Source organism: Lathyrus oleraceus, chromosome 6 (assembly GCF_024323335.1).
Source record: "Lathyrus oleraceus cultivar Zhongwan6 chromosome 6, CAAS_Psat_ZW6_1.0, whole genome shotgun sequence".
Taxonomy (NCBI): Eukaryota; Viridiplantae; Streptophyta; class Magnoliopsida; order Fabales; family Fabaceae; genus Lathyrus; species Lathyrus oleraceus.
The window spans coordinates 127882715-127890285 of record NC_066584.1 but is presented as its reverse complement, the minus strand read 5'-3'; positions in this window follow the sequence as shown (position 1 = coordinate 127890285).

Sequence of the window (7571 nt, the reverse complement as noted above, 5' to 3'; positions counted from 1 at the left end):
GAATATTTGCATTTTTGAAACATAGAGGTCCCTTCCGATGCATGCTCATGAGATTGAAATCTGGAAATCTTATTCGGAAGTTTGAGTGACTTAGGTGTTGAAATATTGGAACGCCTGGGGCACGCTTTTATCTAACGACTCTTGTGCAGGTACTGTTAGATATCTTCTTTCACTTGTCGGTGGTAATGTGAACCCTTTTTGACAAGAGATCCCTACAGAGCCTGATCAGGGGCAAGGGATAGATGAACGGTGAAAAGACGGTGAAGGACTACGACGACGATCTTGGAAAGTTAATCAAGAAGACTCTTCAAAGTCCGATGATTGGAAAGTATGTATGAATCCCAGGAGTTCGGTCTCCGTGGAGTACGGAGGAGTTGGGAATACAAGGTGATGGAGCAGAAAAGTCCAGATAAGTCTGGGAGATTATTAAAAGTGGAAAGTCGACACTGTGGGCGGATGATGAATACCAGTGTTCGACGAGTCGACCGGCATCCCATGTCAAACGAGCCGTATCCCCCCAGTGGGTTGAGAGTGTGGGCTCCCAGACAGATCCGAGATCGGTGCCTCCTCAGTGAGCCTGAAGGTTTGTCACGTCCCCCAGTGGGAGTGTCAGGGGCAGAATGTTTCTCAGGGTGGAGGACGTTTCCCCAGCCCAAACCAGTTTGAGAGTTGTCAGAGCTATGTTCCCCTGCAGAGGTGTCTGTGGATGGTACCCTCTACTCCTCAGCAGATTTAAGGATTGCCTATCCCCAGCAGGCCTGTGCTTGCAGATTTCCCCAGTTGAGATTCCCCGTTGAGTGCCTGGCAGATGTTTTCCCCAGGAAGGTTTCCCCAGCGGAGTTTGTCAATGGAATGTTGTTCCCCAGCAGTCGGGATTGTGACGTCGTTATCCCCAGCATGGCCGTGAGCGCTTCTCCCCAGCAGGGTTGTGGAGGTTCATCTCCAGTATGATATGATGTGTTATCATCCCCACCAGAGTTGTTCTCCCCAGCAGAGATTGGTGTTATTTTTTCCTCAGCAAGTCCCCGAGTGGAGCGGGTTTCAATGAAGTATTTCTCCAGCAGAGTTCTTCCATACTTGTGGATCGTGTGGGTCATCCCCAGTGGAGTAATAGTTATTCCCCAAAGCAGAGTTTATCCTACCTGAGGTTGGTCTTCCCCAGTGAAGTCGCTTTATCATTCCTCAGTAAGGTCGTCTTATTACTCCTCAGCGAGTAGTTTCACCAGAGAGTTGCCTGGTTTACTGTCCCCAGTGGAACAATATTGATTAGTCCCCAGAGAAGAGTTGCCTGGTTTGACTTCCTCCAGAGGAGTATTGTTTGCTTCCCAAGCGGAGTCCCCGAATGGATTGGGTCCCGTGAGAGGTGTCCCCCAGTGGAGTCTATCCTTTCTCCGGTAACCGTTTTGTTTCTCCGGCATGAGTGAGAAGTCGGTGCTTTCTCTGCAAAGCATTTCCCGATAGGGCTCTCCCCGCAGAGTATTCCTCAAGCAGAGTCTCCCCACAGGGTTGGAGTATCTGATCTTTTGGCTCCCTAGCCAGTTTTGCATTTTCGCATGTAGTGATCATTGCATCCTCAAAACGCGTAGCATTTCCATTTAAAATGGAGCATTACGCCATAGAAAAATTCAAACATATGCATTCATGTGTTCGAAACCCATCAGACCGTATCCCCAACAGAGGCGGATCTTCGTTCAACATCTGTACAACACATTTGCTACAGTTGCTCCAGTCAACATTGGGTTGTGACAATCCCCACAGAAGTTTATTTCCTCATCCGTTGGTGAAAGGAAAGTTTATTTCTCCCCAGTGAGACCCCCCGCAGGTGTCAAGCCTTGCCCTGTCATCTTGTGGATGTCAGTATCCCGTCAGCACCCGCGTGTGTTGTTTCTTTGGCGTCGGTAAACACCATCTTTCGGTGCTTTCCCAGTCATGCGTAAGTGTCTGGTCTTCTTTTGATGTCTATAAACATCATCTTTCGATGTTCGTAACGTCGTCCTCCTTCCCTAGTGAAGCTTTCCTCCTCTCCGTTGGTGTCGATAAACGTCGAGTTTTTCCCAATCGTCCGTTGACGTTTGGTTGTGATTAGTTTTTCCCCCAGTAGCTTCTCCTCTCCGTTGGTGTCGATAAACGTCGAGTTTTTCTCATTCGTCCGTTGACGTCTGGTTGTATTTCTCTTCTTCCCATTCATCAGTAAATGTCTGGTCGATCTTTTTTTGGTGTCTGTAAACATCATCTTTCGATGTCAGTAAACGTCGAGTATTCCCATTCATCAGTAAATGTCTGGTCGATCTTTTTTGGTGTCTGTAAACATCATCTTTCGATGTCGGTAAACGTCGAATTTTCTCCCATTCATCAGTAAATGTCTGGTCGATCTTTTTTTTGATGTCTGTAAACATCATCTTTCGATGTCAGTAAACGTCGAGTCTTCTCATTCATCAGTAAATGTCTGGTCGATCTTTTTTTGGTGTCTGTAAATGTAACACCCCGATAATAATAAAATAATTATTTAAATTGAGTTAATAATTTATTTATTAATTTAATTAAATAATTGGAAATTTTATTATTATTATTATTATTGGAAAATATATATATGTTGGAAATAAGGAAAAGAGCCCATTTGGAGTAAAAAGGTTTTTACGTGAAAAACAGAGAAGCGATCGTGAAAGAGGAAAAGGGCAAAGAGACAGAGCAAGGGCTGAAGGTTGAAGAGAGAAAAGCTTGGAGCTCAAAGATTCGCCGAATTAATCAGGTAAGGGGGGTTTATCGTCGATTAATGGGTATTATGGGATAATATGTGATGGGTAGTGATAAGCCGTTAATTTGACCCTAATTGGGATTGTTGATGCTGAAGAATTGAATTGGATAAATTGTATTTAGACTGTAATCGAATCTGTGTTTGGGTTAGTGGTGAAATTCCGAACGTATAGCTTTTTACGGAATCGGAATCGGAGGTCCGGAAGTCCTCCAACAGCGGAAAATGCGGAGAATTCTGCATTCTGCCTTGTGTTAGCGCAGGAACTGCTGTTTTGTCTGCGTTAACCGGTTAACCCAGGGCGTTAACCGGTTAACACTGTTGCGAATTGTGAAATTGGTGCTGTTTTGCCTGCGTTAACCGGTTAACCCAAGGCGTTAACCGGTTAACACTGTTAAGTTTTGGGCAGTGAGCGTGTTTTGCCTGCGTTAACCGGTTAACCCAGGGCGTTAACCGGTTAACACTGTTGCAGTATGGAAAAATTGTTAATTTAATGTGGTGTACATAATCGAGAGTTGGCCTATGTTGGCATGTGATGTAATAGGGATTATTTCCCGCTGTTTTGAGCAGTATAGGTATTAGTAGAGTGTGCTAATACTGTGTTTAATTGATTTACATGATAATGATGTGTTGATACATGTGTTGATGATGTATGATGATATGCATATTGCTATGAATGTATATATTATGCATGTATTTGTGAATGGACTGTTGTATGGCTTAGAGTGTGAGCATATGTCCATTGTGAATTGTTGTTGATGTTGCATTGCTAGATGATTAGCGTGCATAGCATAGCCTTCGGGGTTGTAGCTAATTCCCATGGTGAGGAATTAGTGAGTGAACCATTGTGGGTTTGTTGTTGATGTTTGCATGCTAGATGATTAGTGTGCATAGTCTAGCCTTCGGGGCTGTAGCTAATTCCCATGGTGAGGAATTAGTGAGTGAGTCACTAGGTCTCAAATGAGTGGGACTAGTGAGCTTAGTAGCCGTATCTGGAGGGATCGGTGAGCTTGAACTATATGTTCAAGAATAGTCGGTACCGCATGTGTGGAGTCTCATTGCATAATGTATGTATGGCGTATAATATGAATGGATGTATTCCAATATTATACGTGTGTTTGAGTTGTTGTGGAGTATGATTTGAGATTATACTTGTGCTTTATGTTGATGTTGAGCTGATGTGCTGTTACTGATTGTATGTTGCGATTAGGGTGATTAATGTGTTAAATTACTTAACATGACATTATATTCTATAATGCTTATTATATTGATTGAGGAACTCACCCTTACAACTATTTTTCAGGTAACGAGAAATGAGTTGAGTAGAAGCGAATGCTTGGAGTCTAGTGTAGTCTCCTTAGTGGGTCGTGCTCTGATAGATGTAACATCGGGATGGGATATTTACCTTGTTGAATAATTTACATGTGAATGTTACATGTTTTACATGATTGAGGAGATCTCTATCCGTTGCGTTTTATGCAAATGTTTATGTTTTGAATAAATAAAAGAGCATGACCGTAATATTGTTGAATATGGTGTGAATATTATGTGTGACACCCTTGAATGGCATAATTACTCTGAATTGTTATATGTTTATTATTTTTAGTTAAATATTTGGGGTATTTTAGAAGGGTGTTACAGTAAACATCATCTTTCGATGTCAGTAAACGTCGAGTCTTCCCATTCATCAGTAAATGTCTGGTCGATCTTTTTTGGTGTCTGTAAACATCATCTTTCGATGTCGGTAAACGTCGAATTTTCTCCCATTCATCCGTTGATGTCTGGTCGAGTATTCCCATTCATCAGTAAATGTCTGGTTACCTCTCTGTTGGTTTCGATAAACGTCGAGTTTTTCCTGGTCGTCCCCAGTTGAGTTACCTCTTCGTTGGTCTTGGTAAACGTTGAGTTTTTCCCATTTCGCCCGTTGACGTATGGTTGTATCTCTTCCAGTCATTCATTAATGTCTGGTTACCTCTCCGTTGGTCTTGGTAAACGTTGAGTTTTTCCCATTTCGTCCGTTGACGTATGGTTGTATCTCTTCCAGTCATTCATTAATGACTGGTTACCTCTCCGTTGGTCTTGGTAAACGTTGAGTTTTTCCCATTTCGTCCGTTGACGTATGGTTGTATCTCTTCCAGTCATTCATTAATGTCTGGTTACCTCTCCGTTGGTCTTGGTAAACGTTGAGTTTTTCCCATTTCGTCTGTTGACGTATGGTTGTATCTCTTCCAGTCATTCATCAATGTCTGGCTACCTCTCCGTTGGTCTCGGTAAACGTTGAGTTTTTCCTAGTTGTCCGTTGGCACCTAGTTGTGATTTCTATTCCCATTCATCGTCGTTGTGATGTCTGGATGGGGCCGTATCTTTTTTTAAAATTAAAAAAAAAAAGAAAACAAAAAAATACCCAGCAGTGTGCAAATTTCTACGGTTCTTGGTATTCAATCCCTGTTTACCCTGAAAGTCTGACAGCCGTTGCTCTCATCCATTCGGGTTCCCAGTTGATTGAATAGGGGCAGCTGTAGCACCTCAAATTTGCACCTACCTTTTACACATACATTCTCATATTTAGGTCATTAACATAACATAGTCCACTGCATGCATTGCATTGTCCTTTGCCCAAGTGCAAGTTCAACTAACAAATTAGGTCAAACTGGTCAGGAGATCAGTCAATCAAGCAAGCAAGTACAATTTCCATTGAGACAAGGCCCTAGGGTTGGTCCAACATGTTCACATAACCTAGGGGTCCTTTTGAAGTGGTTTGGTCAAGGGTTGGGTGCTCAGAAGTCTTCAGTCATTGTTCAGTCCATCAGAAACCCTAGAAAGTCAACTATGGTCAACTGTGGTCAACTGTGCCTGATTTTATGGATTCCAAGGTGGGAGATGGTTTGAAAGGGTTCATTCATGTCCATACAAGTCTCATTTGACATTTCAAAGATCAAGATTGGAGAAAATAAAGTCAGACAAAAAGTTTCCTAAAATGGCAGGTGACCTGTAATTGGAAACTGCCAAAAATAGAAAGTTTTTCTCCTCAAATTTACATCATCATACAAGCTTCAAATGAAATTTTGTCCAACATGAAAGTTGAATATCTTGCTCTCACCTTTCCAAAAAGTCCAAGAACACTCATTTCTCATTTATGGTTGGCAAGTTATGATCAAATCATTTTTAGAAAATTTTGAACTTCAAAGTGGCATATCTTCCAAACCATTTGACCAAATTGAGTGAGGTTTTTTGCTACAAGTCACATTTGACATGATCTACCACATTGAATCATTACATTTCATCAAAAATCATCCAAGCAAAATGGCCTTTTTCAAGTGGCATGAATTAAAAAAGAGAGAGGTGAAAAAATGAGCTCTCAAATTAAACATTTCCAATGCTTTTTACCATTTGCAATTGTTCAGAAATCAAATTTGGGGCATGCCTAAGCCCATTTTCGTGCATTAACATGCACCCCATGCATTTTTGGTTGGTTTTTAGCAAAATGACCAAAACACTTAATTAAGCCAATTCCACTTACCACTTCACTAACCATGTTTAAGCCTTATTAATCAAAGTATATATGGCATCATTTCTGACTGAAAAGCCCTAGCCACTATACACAAACCAGATCTGAAAAATCATTTCCTCTCAAATTCTCATTCTTCATTTTGGAACTTTTCTGAAAAATCTCAAAGGAATTCGTGCCTTGGTCCATGGATTCACCATCTACCATCATTGTTGAGACTTGTGCAAGCATAAAATCACAACTGTAGAAGCTGTTTCATAGCACTGTTCCATTGAACCCCTTCCATGGCAGTTGGATTTTTGAGCTGGATTTGAAGCAATTGAACATCCAACCTACTTCCATTCACCTCCTGGAGCATGGTAGAATTTCTGTTTGCACAAAACAAGGACAAATAACCGTGAATGCAACCGCTGTTCTTCATAAAGGTCAGATTTCGACCATCTTGATTCATGAATTTGTTGAGTGTTACTTATAGATCTTTGAACGCTGAGTTAAACGAGCTTTGAACCGTTGATTTTCGTGCCAAAATGAGCTAGTTACAAGCTTTTAAAGTTTTGATGTTAATGTGTTTTTCCTTCGATTTGCATATGCTTTTTGTTTTCTTGATGAATCGTTGTTGGATTGTGAATGTATGATGGAAGACGCACGCATTTATGTGTTTGTTTTTGAATTTGGAGAAGAAAAGTTCTTGGCCTGGGTTGGTAGTGATGAACCCGATGATACTGAAAATATTTTCTGTGCGCCAAACGCATTTTGATCCATAGGTTTTCTGTTTCACGCTTTGCATGTTGTTTGTGGAAGACGCTGCGATTGGCCAGGCGGTTTCACCATGCAAACACGCCATTAGCCCAAGCATGCTGCCATGCGGGCAGTCCAATTGGCTGGAGGAGCGTTGACTGGGTCCAAGCGGCCACATAGGATTAGTGATACGGGGCGTTTTGGCCCTGGCACTATTCATTTTATTAATTAATTCCCAAATCATTTTTATGGCATTAAATCATTTCATTTCTCAATTTTATTTCATTTTGCATGGCCAACTTAGAAAATTCATAAGTTCTTCAATTTTAATCCAAACTTGATGGGATTTTTTGTGAAATGCTCCTCTTGACCTCTAGTTTTTTTATGGTGATTTTTCCCGATTTTTTGCACGTGTGAATTTTTAAATGTGCTAGGGTTTGTTCGTGTGTGTCCATTTTGTGTATGCTTTGCCAAATTGCTTGTGAAATGATGATACATGATCCAATGCCTCCCAAATTGTTTGTGCTTAAACTAGACATGTTCATGGTGATTTTGGTATAGAGTTTGTAATTT